Raw genomic sequence first — 13,503 nt, 5'->3', positions numbered from 1 at the left:
GAATACACCAAAAAAACCCTACAGTACAAAAACTAAACTTTTCCTTATTGGAAAATTGTTGGCAAAAGTTTCAAAGTGAAGAAAAACAGAGAAGTGCCCTTAAGAGGACTTTGGTACAGGCACAGCTGCACCCAGGAGAGCTCGCCAGCAATACACATCTACACCATAAACATCCATATTTAATGGACATGCCTTCATTCTTACACTCTGTGCTCCAAAAACCTCTACCATAAGTTAAGTTATGGCCCTCAGTTCACAGCCACAGCTCCAGCTGCAACAACCAAGCTGCCATTTTTAAGCCAAGTTTTCAAAGGCAAGGCTGAATGCCTTTTCTAGGGGCTGAGCAGGACCCAGGCAGCAAACAAGCACGTCTGTAGCAGCTCAGAGCCAAGGTCCAGCCCATCTCACAACACGTCCCTGGCAGCAGACAGCAAATGATGGCCAGGGAAGAGCAGAGGACCAGGGCAAACACATTGTGACCCTGCTGCTGCTGCCTAGCATGCCAGTGATCTGCAGCCAAGGCACTTCTCTACTGCAGCCTTCTAAGTTCAGCTTAAGGCACCACTGCTGTTAGGCAGTGAATGCAAACTCAGTCCTTTCAGAGCAGGCAGAGGGAGAAGGCACACTGAGTGTTTTCTAATGAATATTTGGGCAGCAAAGCTTGAAAGGAATCCAGCAGTGTTTGGCAGCAATAGGTCTTGTACCATCACAGAAAGAGTCTGGGGAAAAATGCAGCTGGAGTGTTCAGCCAGCCAGTTCAGCTTCCATCAACAGAAACAACTCAACTTGAGACAATAAAAAGAAAACCAAAGTACATCCTATTTCAGATTAAGCCATCTCAATTCCTAAAAGATCATACAAGCAACATCCCTGCCACAGTGCTAGCTATATATGAAATGTGTCTGCTTTCAAGCAGTTGTCCTCTCCACAAATAAGAGCAATACCACAGGCACATTCAATGTGAAAACCATTTACACATTTCAGAGGAGTTAATTATGAGCAGAGACTACAAAAAGGCATGGCCTTGTCCCCCTGCCAGGGGGTGGCCAGGAAAGCAAAAGACAAGCTAAAAACCTCAAAACACAAAAGTCCAAAAGCTACCTCAGTCCCATGATCCCAGTGATGGTATTTCACTGGAAACTGAGATCAATAACAACCTGCAATCTGGCTCAAATTCCCATTGCTACTTATACTTTTAGCCAAATGTACTTTACAAGCAAAGCAAACTTAGGGGGGAAAAAAATTCCTTCAAATAGAGAGGAGATTCTTGTGCTCCCTAGAAAGTGAGGGGCTCCAACCCTCTGTGCCATGAGAAACCTCAGGAAGCTGTCTGAGGAACCAGAGGCGTCACCTCTGGTTCACCAGAAGGAAAAAACACTGCTCAGGGGGTGGTTTGGGTCACAGCCTCCTCACTGACCTCAGGAAATGAAAACCTTTCTTTCCCTTTGACCCCAGCCTTCTTATAATTCAAACCTGGCTGGCAACATGGTTAACAACCCAAGGGCCATCAGCATCAGAGAGATGCAAGAGGAGAAAATTCAGCTCAGACACACTGGTAAGGAGATCAAGACTTCAGAGAGGTATTTGGAGCAAGTGGCTCACAGAAAAGAAGACACTGTGCAGCATAACCTTGGGTCAGTCAATCTCAGCTGCAACTGGGAGAGGAGCTCTTGCCTTAGGCACTAAAGATGTGTCAAACCTGGAGCTGCACATCTCTGCTCAGATGGGAGAACAACATTCACACTGAAACCTGCTAACCTGGAAGGTTACCAGCCAGCTTAATGGGTTTTAAAACCTACCTTGCTAAAATAAACTGATTATAGTTGTGTTATTTAACAGCTGCTATCAATATCTGGGTCCATAAGCAGTCTAGCCTATATCACTCCCAAGAACCTGAAAGCTGACCTAGCAAGAAAAGACTGAAAACTGGTAACACTAGAGCATGATATGAATTATGTCAAGAGGAAAGACAGGCTGCTTTTGAACCAGCATGTAAATCACACATTTCCTCCATCGTGTTCCCCTGAAAAGACCAAATCTGCATTTGAAGTACCAACAACTTTGAATCTCCAGGGGGGAGAAAAAAGCGTTCTTTGTGCAGAGTCAAGCTTCGGCAAATCTTGCAGCAGTAATTACAGACACTGCCTCCCCAAGCCATCTGCTGTGGCATTTATAACTCCTGGAAGGGCAGCAGGCAGAGCTGGTGGAGGAGAAGAGGAGACACAAGTATCTCAGCAGCCAAAGCCAGGCTGCACAGAAAAGCTGTGACACCACTCTGACCCAAACAGGAATTCACATCCTGGTTATCCAGACTTCCTTCAGCTGGCAGATACGGCTGGTGGTCATGGAGCAGAGAGAACAGTGAGATCTGCACCCTTTTTGGATCAAAGGGAGTTAGGAGACCACCCTCAAGGCAAACCAAGCAAGCCCAGGCTGGCAAGGCCCCAGTGAGAAGCTTCTGACCAGAATCTCATCCCATAAATAAGCAAACTTGTGACCTGGAGTCACTTTGAATAACCCAGCTTCCACATTCAGATGAACATTACAGTGCAGCCAACAGCTCCACACACATCTCTCTCCTCCAAGAAGTGATGCCAATGAGAATAATAACTCAGAATATTCAGAACGAGCCAAATCCATCCTTTATCATCACACATCGGTTCCAGCATGACCTACACTCCTTCAGGCTGGTGACCACAGCATCTGCAAATGGTTTTCATCAGCACAGACCCAGACAGAAGAAGCAGCAGGGGAGGCTCACCCACCCCTTGCTCACACAAGCAGAGTTAAAACAGCAGGGCAAGCCCAGGGCACGCTGCAAATCCAACTTTCTCAGTACAGCTGGAGACAATGCCGATTAATTGTTTTGCCATCCATACAAAATTACTACAATACGCACTTCATAGGGTTGTCACAAGGATTATTTAACATCTCTGAAGAGCTTTGAAGAAGAAATAGTGGCTATTGTTCTCAGTACCACAGAACTGGGAGCTATCTCACATGAATTTTGCATGACTGTGCATGTGTGACAGTTGCAGCACCAACAGATTATTTTTCTTCACAAAAAAAAAAAAAAGGCTCACAGTAGCTCATTTACTCTGGGCAACATTTTAGTCAGAAATGTATTTTGTTTGGCTTGTTAATATATCCTAAATAGAAATCAACATTGACTATTTAATTAATAGATTCAGGTGCTGTTTCTAGTCTCTTAATTAAGGGAAACACCGCATTTTTTACAAAGAACTCAGTTTAGGCTGTCAGGGCTTCTAGTGAGCACACTGTAATTACCTAAGTAATGCTAACACACAAGAACAACAAGAGGAGAAAAAAAGGAACTAAAAATGTCACTGAAATCTCATTTCATTTATAGCAAAAGAGAAAGTCTGCATGGGGAAGAGCTGCTGCACACAGAAAGAGTCCAATGTCTTACTGCTTACGCCTGACCATTAAAAAGCTCTTAGCATTGATGCAGAACATTGTAACAGTTTAAATAGTTTTGGTTTTTTCCCTGAATACACAGAAGCTGCTGGATTCTAAATGTTCTGCAATACACTTGGATCCACCTCATCGGTATGGAAAACTTCTACCATTTCTGCATAAAGAATCCAGATGCCTTTTCATTCTCATAAAATACAGGGAAATCAACACATATTTCAAAGATAAGCATTTCTTCTTTTTTTTTTTTCTCAGAGCAGCCTCAAACTCCAGCAGTAATCACACACTTAGGCAACAAGGTTGCAACCTAGGGGGAAGCTGATTTGGCAGAGAAATCTCCCACTTCCACTCCGCCAAGCTTCAAACGATCTTTAAACTCTTTGGGACATAAACCACATCTTTTGTTTGGAAAGCAAACACCACATTATTGATACGACTGCAAGATAAATGACAGTATTAAGACTAGTCAGCACACCAGCTTTCATGCCCCATCCAAGAGGGAACAGGAAGAGGCTCATTCTTTTCTTTATTTCATCCTGGCTCTCTATGAACTGGCACCCATGGGGGCACAAAAAATGCAGCACTGCAGTAGGAAGCCTCACAGAGCATAGGTCCCAAGTTCCCCAATTCCCAGGGGAGGCATGAGCCCAAAATTACATGCTTGGTCTGCCTAAAGTTGTCAGACTTAGAATAGCCACAAGGGCCAGAGGGAAAGGGAAAGGGAAAGGAGAGAACATGAGCAACTGGGTTGATTTACCAATAGCATACAGCAAGGAGATCTACCATCAATCCCTGCTTTGCCCAGGGTTTTCTCATAGAGATCAACAACTTTGGAAAGTTTAAGGTGCCAAGACAACACTGACCCCCTCACAAAACAGGCATGAAACAGAAGTCACTTGGATCACCTCCTCTGCCCATCCATCCAGTGGGAAGTATCCTCATGTAGTCTGAAGTTCCAGGGAAAAGGCAAGGAAAGTTGTCTCATAATCACCACCCAGCACTTCCTTTGGTCACTGCACTGTCCTCCTGAAACTGTTTGGGTTTTACCTGGCTTTACAAGCAAAAAAAGAGCTCCTCAGGCTCTCAGGTCTTTCTTGGAACACTGAATACTCATTTGGACAAGGACAAGAACCTAAATCTCCTGCTTCCCAAGACAAAATGTCCCATCCAGCAGTTATGCTGTTCAGACAGCTACAGGTACATGCTCAGCAGAAGGACTGGATCCAAAGGCAGCACTTGTAGATCGGTCTTTACAAAAAAAAGACAAATATTTCTTTCATCTTTGCTGTGACTTGTGTGTAACACCTCTAAGTGTTCACCTTCTCATCATTTTCATGTCTTGCATAATCCTAAATGTGCTCACAGGCACAAGGAAATGTTACAGGTAAATCATAAGTATATACTGATTTTGGAAGCATCAGAAATACGTAAGCAAGAGTTTGCTTCCTTTTTAACCACTTGAAATTTGGACCCCTGCAATTAATAAACCTAGTTTGGTACACCAGCAAATTAAACACTTCCTAGATTATCTTGATTTTTACCTACAAGTGCCTGTGTCCTAGTGATAATCAGTCCCTAACTTGGGTGCTGACTCACGGCTGGAATCTTACCAGGATCATGCATCAGATGGCAAACTGATTTTCATGCAACACATTTAAGGGTATCTTCATCAAGCACGCAGCAGAGGCCTGGGGATTAGTGTTCCTTTTTCTTATTTTATCTTGGTTAATATCATGGGTAAAGAAGAAATTTGGGTAACGCTTTCAAATATCTCTCTATGCCCTATCTTTTAGTTTTGGTTAAAAAAAAAAAAAGTTATCAATTACTTTTTAAGAGCTACCCACAAGCAAAAGCTCCCAGGCCCTACCATGAAATGCAAGTGTAGACAGGGAATATTCATTACTGATGGCTCTGCAACAGAAGGTAGTAGAACACCCTGAGAAACAATGAAATCTTAGGTTCTCTTTGGGTTTTGTCATTTCTTCTGTTCTTTATCTCCCAGCACTCAAGGGAGTTATTGCCAAGTCACCTGGTCTTTGTTCAGGCACTGACTATGACCAGGCTATGCATGAACCAAGTCAGTATGAACACTGAGAAAACCCACTGAAAGAACAGGACATTTTTAGCCACTGCAGATGATAATTAAGTTTCTTCATCAATACCTTGGCCATTCCTATCAAGAATTATGCTCTCACAAGCCAAAGAAGCAAGACTGAATGCAACCTTTCTTGGGTTTGCATAGAGTGTAGAACCAGCCTCCAAAATTTATGGCTGTCATAAATTTAGAATAGGTGAACTCGTTAAAGTTAACAGCAATACTTTATTCACACTGGTTCCCCACAAAATGTAAGCCTCAAATCCAATTATTCTGTAATAGTTTTGTAAATAAACAAAACACCATTTAGGATTTGAAAACAATGCATCTTTCTGCTAACAGAGGGAGAAAGGAAAAAAAAATGAAGCTAGCACAGGACTATGCAATAATTTCATTTTGTAAGAAGATTAACACAGAGCAGAAAGCTTTAGCTCTGGCTGGGAAAAGAACATATACTTTGTGCTACTGGAGTTCCCTGTAATTGTAAGTGGAATTTTGTCCAGTTTGTTCATGCACCTCTTCAGAGATAAAAGAAACCACAAGGGGAAGAGGAAATAACATTCTTTCTTTCTATCCAACATTACCTCAACTAAAGCCCATTCTGATTTCAGCCCTTGTCAGGCACAACTTGAGCACTCTCAGCAGAGCTATCTGCAGTGCATTGTTAAACTGCACTACAAAGTTTTGATAAGTGGTCCTGCCATTTTAATCATGCTCAGCAGGGACAATCTGGTCAGGTGTTTTTCCTGTGCTTGTCGAATTCCAGCTATATTTGGAGACCAACTGTTCTCTGTCCTGCTTTCTCCAATTAACTGTGTGTATAAGGGTGGAGAGGTGAAGGTGGGAATTAGGAGAGAAAGAGATAATGAGACTTTCTTAAGAGTACCTAAAACTGCTCTTAAAGAAGGCTGGGAAACATACTGAAAGTAATGAGCATAATTTTAGTCATGAAGGTTCACTAACAATAGATGTGAAAGGGAAGAAGACTAGAATACACAAAAGGAAACCAAAAGCCAAGGCTCCTGTGAAAGTTACAGGAAAGATTAGAACATTTATGTTTAAAATCCAAGGGTCAGGACTGTCTGCAGGGCAAGGAGCACTGCAACAGCCCAATGCTCAACTAGAACTCCATTTAACTTCATCATCTCCTACACAGCTGCAGTCTTGCAAGAAAATGAATGGAAACTGGATGAGTTCTACTGCTTGTAGAATCAAATTTAAAAAAAAAAAAACAAAACCAAAACCATACACCTGAGATGACGTTGAACTTCACCCAAAGGACCTGTGGTTCAAGCAGAGTCTCAAGGGAAGAGTGTCACCAGGAAAGAAACAGTGCCAAGACAAGCAGAGAGCTTTAACACACTGCTCCCAAACATGCTTGTCACATCAGCAGTTCACTGACAGCAAACATGCCATCTTGGACTCCAGCCTATTTCCCTCAGAGCAGGAGAGGGGGAAAGGCCATGAAGTTTATTTTGGACTTGAAATTAATGAGTAAGATAACGTGATGAGCTAATGAGATTATTACTGCTTTGAAGAATGAGCAGCAAGATTACTGGAAACTCTGACACTTTCCTTTCTCATAGCACACCTGCTCTCTGCCTAATCAATGAGGAAATATGAAGATTCAAAGAGGAAAAATATTGGAGGGGAAGAACATACAAGTGTGGCATCAAAGAGGTAACAATCTCAACAAAAAAATTTCCATCAGAACACAGTGCATTAAAAGCTGTAAGACAATAAACAACCTGCCTATTGATTTAGATGCCTACACATTAGGTTAGCACCTTAATAAATCCATCAGCATCCTCTGAACAGAATCCAGGCACAACAGCATCCCATTTGGTTGCCTCTCCTCAGATCAATAGGGTTTGCTCTTCTCCATTTTGCACTCGCAAGCCATGCACCCAGGTACAGCCCGGCTCTTCCGAAACGGGCTTTCTTTCTTTCTGTCCTTTTGTTTTAAACAGCACTCCCACTTTTCGTCCGTCCGTCCGTCCGTCCGTCCGTCCATCCATCCATCCATCCCCGGCACTCGGCGGGGAGCCCAGCCGCCCTCCTCCCGGCAGCGAGCTGCCAGCCTGCGCCTCCCGGGACGGCGTCCATCTCCGCCGGGATGGGCAGGATGCGCTCCAGCCGGGACCACCGCGCCCTTGCCCGCACCGCCCCCCGCCCGGGTTCCGCCCGCCGCCGCACAAAGCGCTGCCCCCGCCGGCAGCACCGGCACCGCCGGACCGAGCCGGGCTGGGCCCTGTGCCGCTCCTCCCGAGCCGCCGCAGCGGGGGCGGCGCGCCGGGGCCTTTCCGAAGGGGCTCCCGGCCGATCCCCCGGCGAGCGGCAGCGCCGGGCCGGGCGGGGATGCTGCCCCGGCCGCCGAGAGTCCGCCGCCCGCCTCCCCCCGCATCCCGCTACCCGCGCCTCGCCGGCCGAGCGGCACCGACCTGCAGTCCCCGCCGCCGCCTCCTCCTCCTCCTCTTCCTCGGGAAGAGCCGGAGCTGCCTCTGCCCGTTCAGCCTGCAGCCCCCGGCGGCGGCGGGCTGGCTCGGCGCCGCTGCCCTCGGGAGGCGGGGAAGGGGCGAGCGGGGCGGGCGGCTGCGGGAGCGTCGCTCATTGAGTGCGGCAGCCCCAGCTGTCGCCGCCGCCGCCGCCGCTCCCCGCAGCCGCTACTTCCTGTGCGGCGATGGTTCAGTTCCTCCCGGGCCGCTGGGGGCAGGAGAGCCGGGGGGCGGAGGAGGAGGAGAGGGGGAAGGTCGGGTCAGATAGCGGGGGCGGCAGCGGCCGCCGCCGCCGCTCCTCCCGCCCGGCGCGGCTCCGCCCCGCAGCGCCCGGCCGGAGCTCCGCGCTGCCCGCGCCGCAGCGGGACGCGATGCGATGCTATGCGATGCGGCGGAGCCTCCCCCCTGCGCCCATCACCCCGCGCTCCGCCGTGCCCGGGGGTGGCCGTGAGGAGATCGCCCAGCCCGGGCACGGCAGCGCGGCTCCCCCGCATCCCCAGCGCCCGCCCGGGCCGCTCACCGGAGACATGGCTCTGGCTGCCGCCGCTGCCCCCGGCGAGCGCGCTCGGTGTGCGGCAGCGCATCCCGCGGCACGCAGGGAGGGATGCGGGAGGGAGGTGCCCCGGGCCCGCCGGGCTGGGCGAAGCTGCCGGGCTCGGGGGAGCTGTGCGGGGAAAAGGCGGAGATGGAGCCGTGGGGGATCGATGACGGAAATTCTCAGCGAGGCAGGAAACGAGCACGGAACGGTGTTAATGAACGGCACAGTCCCGGGGCGGGATGGAGGAGAAGCGATGCAGGGGGACAGGGCTCGGTTGCAGACTCTCCATGCCCTGCCAAGAACGGGACGTGGTGGAAGCGCTCCGTGAAAGGAGCAGGATCTCACCTGGGTTATTTGATTGGTTTTTGATTGTTACTTTGTTGGTACAAATGTGACATCACCAGACTGGCAGTGTCCTTTTGTTCCTACATATAAAGGAGGAGGTCCAAACTCATCGAAGGCAGTACAAATTGGGTCCGTTTTTCAGAGTAACTTCTATGAGATGATGGTTTTGTTTAGAATCTTACTCGTTCTGACAGGACTGCATGCGGGGTCTGTCCTTGCCAGAGAAATTCAACATGGTGAGGCTTTTATGGGGAATAATGAGCTGGGATGTGGACGTCTCCCTCTCTTTTCTTGGATACAGCATGCGAAGTGTAAAAGCTTGGAAGACAAAATCTTTTCTTCAAAAAAAATTAAATCCGAACAACATTTTTAAATTCCAGTGTCTAGCATTATCCTCCAAACACCTTACTGATGCCACTAAATAATAAGGTATCATTTCCATTTGCAAGCCACCTTGCAGCTCTGAAAGCTTTTTGTTCAAGATCACACATGTTCATTACCTCTGAAAGATCATTCCAGAATACAGATTTTGAGGACACTAGGATAAGCCAGTAACATGGAAAGGCAGGGTCATAGTGCTCTCTGAATCTTCACAGTAAAGCAAATATTACCCTCAGGAGTTATGGTGAACCTATATAAAAAGAAGTGGATTTAACTGTGGTTTAGGTTCCAAATGTCCCCCACTCTTTTGCCAGTGATAGATGACATTCAAAACATCGTAACTTGACCTGCTTTAGAAAAGTACACACTAGGAATATCTAGATACGTATGTTCTGCATTTACTTTAAGTGCCATTAAATCCCTTTATTGCCGCGCTTTTACTGCTGTCGCAGAACTCTCAACCGGTTTCCAGTTGTAGCTGAGTTCCAGTGGGAGGCAGAGATTCTGCCCTTCGGTCAGGCGGGTGTGTTGCTTTTCCTTCCCTCTCTCTCCTCCAGCACAGCCTCTTCCTGGCAGTTCTGATCAGCCTCATCCACTGCTGCTCAGCCCACACCGCCTCGGCCAACCACAAAATCTTTGGCTGATCTCCTGTGCTGGTGTAGCTTTACAGGAGGCTGCCATAAATTCCAGCAGCCTCCGTGACTTCCTGGAGAACATCACAGGTGTATTTCAGTCCTTCAGTGGAATGGAGACATAACAAAGGCAGTTCAGCCTTCTTCTGAGGTTCCTCTGAGGTGCTGAGCCTCCTGTTTGCCTTCGTTTTCCACACTGGTAGCACACAGGTAATTGCAGCTCATTTTTTGGTGTAACTTCTGGGTTTGGATGAGGATGCTCATAGAGTAGTGCTTCAATTTTTTTTTTTTCAGTGTGAACTTTAGCATACCTCACGAGTCCTTTTCCAGGTAAGAAATAGCTCATTCAGCAAAATGATCTAATAGAAGTAGCTCGTGGCAGTTTGACTGCAAAACCAGAGCATGATGTAATTCTTCAGTCAGAAAAATACTCCGATTGCATCACCAACAGGAGGACAGTTAAGCTTGCCTGACCTGTTTCTGGTCTACCCAGATTTTAACTAAAGCAAAGTATAAATTTAATAAAATATAATATACTGCCAGCTCTACTTTGCACCGCTGATAGTGTCCAGTGAGAGTGTTGTGCATGTAACAATCAAATGATCTAAACCAAAATCTGAAAGGATGGTGCATTCACAGGGTATTGTAGCATGAGACAGATGAAGGAAAAAAAAGGAAAAGGCAGTACATTTAAAGTTTGGAAATAAAAATGGTGACTACAGAAACAGCATGAAAAAAAAATCCCAAAGGTAATACTTATAAAGTTTGCCAAAAAATGAATTTCCACTTTCCTGCTCAGCAGTGTTCTGACATCTTCTGGCAAATGGTATCTTCTCTTTCCCAGCACTTAAGAGAGCTCTGTGAAGTTCTGGCCATCACCTCTGGGGTGAAACTGAGAGCAGCTGTCCTGATATTTATCCATTATCATCCCCAGGCTTAAAATCAGCTCTTCAACAGAAGAGTTTGCTATGCGCACGGAGCAAGATTTCAAATGAAGCACTACTAACCTTTTCAGTTGAGCAAAATCCAGTTAACACATCAAAGCAGTTGAAATCAACTTAAGAGGATCAGTGAAATATTTCAGAGAACCCCAACAGGTCTGCAGGATACCCTGGAAGCAAAATCTCCTGCATGGATCTTCACTTGTCAATTTTCTGAAAGTGTGAATATAACTACAAGCAGGTTTTTTTCCCCACCTGAAGATTCTCTTAGTTTTTGAAATGTACCTGTTTGTACCCATCACACCTGCTTTTGGACCCTCCTTCCCAAAATCTCATTCTGGCTTCTCAAACCATTGGTTAGAAATCACTGGAAAACCTTTCCATAGTAGATTTCAACACTGAGCTCTAAGTCATGTTCAACACCCAGGTGCAAAGGCAGCTCCTCGTTGATTCCAGTCAACTGCAGAGAAGCCTCAATTCCCTTCTGGAGAGAGCAGAATCCAAGCAACCACTTGCATGTTGGTACAGCAGGTCCTGCAGGAGCTGCTGAAAGGACAGAGAGACTTGAAGCCGACACTGAACTGGGTCTCATCTATTCCTAAAAATTCAGGGGTGCTCTGGCAAGAGCAGATGCACAGCTTTGGTCACACATGGGAAAGCACGACAGCGACAACACTGTCATTTTCTAGTGTTGACATATCCTGTCCTAAATTTAAGCTCTAATTAATTTGAGGTCTTAACAAAAAAACATGCTGCCACAATGAATTAATGTGCACGTGATACAAAAGATAGAGAAAGGCAGAATTCATCTCCCGAAGTGGTTAATACTTTAAATCCAACCTAACTGAATATCCGCTTAGCTTACCAAATGTTCAGCATTGCCTTATACTCATTGCTGCAATATTCCCTGCTTTGCTGTGTTCTTGGCAGTGGTGGTAATGACAAATGAACAGAAACCTGTACTATGATCACAGTTTCTATCAGTTACCTGAAAACTAATTGCTGTTAGAGCTGAAATCTCTTAATTTCATAGAAATTAAGAAATAAGAACTTTTTTTCCCCTTTGGGAAAGTATAGTCAGCTTTCATTTGGCCATTTTTGAGTTACACAAGCATTATAAAAGTCTTATTGCCATAATTACAAAGACTTCCAGTATGCTAGAAGAAATGACTAGAAATAAAGGAGCTGCAAGCTAAAAATACATATATAAAGGGCATTTCAGAAGGGACTGCTGATTTGGAGTGCCTGTGTACACTTCAAGGGCCCAGCATTTCAAAAGCTGTTGAGTTTGTATAAACAGTTCCCTTCCAGATGTCTCTGTTATATATATGCTTGTTATTTTTCTCTCTCTCTCTCCTCTCAGATTTAGTGTTGGCTCCATTAGGAATGAACCTCAGAAAGTCCAATAGACAGGGTTGTTTATGAGACTGAGATGCAGGAATTCCTGTTTTAGGAATGCCAGATGATTTTAGCCAGAGGTGACATCCCTTGATTTTCATCTCCATGTGCATAGCTGAAAAAACTCCAGGCAACTAAGCAGAATTTAAGCAGAAAACTTAGGCACCACTGTGAGCTGGGAAGTGTGGAAGGCATCTTAAATTCCTTTTGTGCACTTTAGAGCCTAAGTGCTTAGCTGCTGTTGTGGTTGGAAATGGACTTTAAATCATATTAAATCCAAGTGTAGTCTAATTTGGATTTTCCTGATGCCTTGTACATTTCTTTGAATGAAATCCTAATGAAACTACATATTGCCAGCAACAGATAAGTATGTGCATATGTTTTACTCATCTGTGTCTTTTTAAAGGGTTATGAAGTTCAAAAAATAAATAAAAAGAAACTCAGTGTTATACTGTTTCATTGGGCAGAATTAAGGAAAATCAGTATTGTTTCTTTCCACTGGAAAATTAATTCTACTTCTTTACAGAAGAGTCTTCCAATACAAAAATCACATGATGCTGGGAAATAGGTCATGCTGCTCAGCGAAGAACAAAACCTTGCAAAATACAAACACACGATACACATTTTGCAGTAACTACAATCCCAACACTTTCTCTCGAAATTTCATTTGTTGTCTTTGGATGCCCTGAGGTGAATTTTAGTTCTGTTCTTCTCACACAGCACTTGGAGCTGAACCAAACACTCTTGACTTATACTGAAATTGCGTATTTCCTCTGTAGTCTAGGGCTGTGTTTTGTACATTTTTCAAGGAGAAAAAGTACCCATTAATGTTAATGGGCGTTTTTTCTGTACCAAAAAGCAAAATCACAATCCTAAACATAATTGAATCTGAGGAAGTGCTGGATGAACACTATTTTGGTTTAACCCCTCCAGGCAGTATATATTCACCCCCCTCTCTTTGCAGTTTATTTTCAGCCTCAGGAGCCTGAGCAAGGCTTGCTGTCCCAGGCAGGCCTGTTTCCCACTGATAACACAGTGAGTGTAAACATCTGTGCTTTAGATGCTGAGTGGGAAATGAGTCCAGCACATGCTATGGTGTGTGGCTGCAGAAGTGTGGATCTGGAAGGGACCCTGGAGATCACTTAGCCCAGTGCTCATTTATCTGCTCCAAGTGTTGCATAACCACTTCAGATAAAATTAAGGGGTCTTGAAATGCACCCATGCAGGTTTTCATCTTCCAGTG

The 13,503-nt window shown here is 45.5% G+C and overlaps 1 protein-coding gene across 5 annotated transcripts in view; it reads right to left on the bottom strand.

Moving 5' to 3' along the window:
* Window positions 1–8,242, bottom strand: part of AGPAT3 (1-acylglycerol-3-phosphate O-acyltransferase 3) — an 86,515-nt gene extending 78,273 nt beyond the window's left edge. For all 5 annotated transcript variants that reach the window (XM_085046320.1, XM_085046579.1, XM_085046633.1 and 2 more), the window contains exon 1: window positions 7,972–8,242. The gene's annotated coding sequence lies outside the window, so the exon portion shown is untranslated. The remainder of the gene's footprint in view (window positions 1–7,971) is intronic.
* Window positions 8,243–13,503: the final 5,261 nt, after the last annotated feature.

The sequence above is a fragment of the Lichenostomus cassidix genome, chromosome 1 (genome assembly GCF_008360975.1).
Source record: "Lichenostomus cassidix isolate B80296 chromosome 1, HeHo_3.0, whole genome shotgun sequence".
Lineage (NCBI taxonomy): Eukaryota > Metazoa > Chordata > Aves > Passeriformes > Meliphagidae > Lichenostomus > Lichenostomus cassidix.
This window is presented reverse-complemented; position numbering and strand designations above follow the sequence as displayed.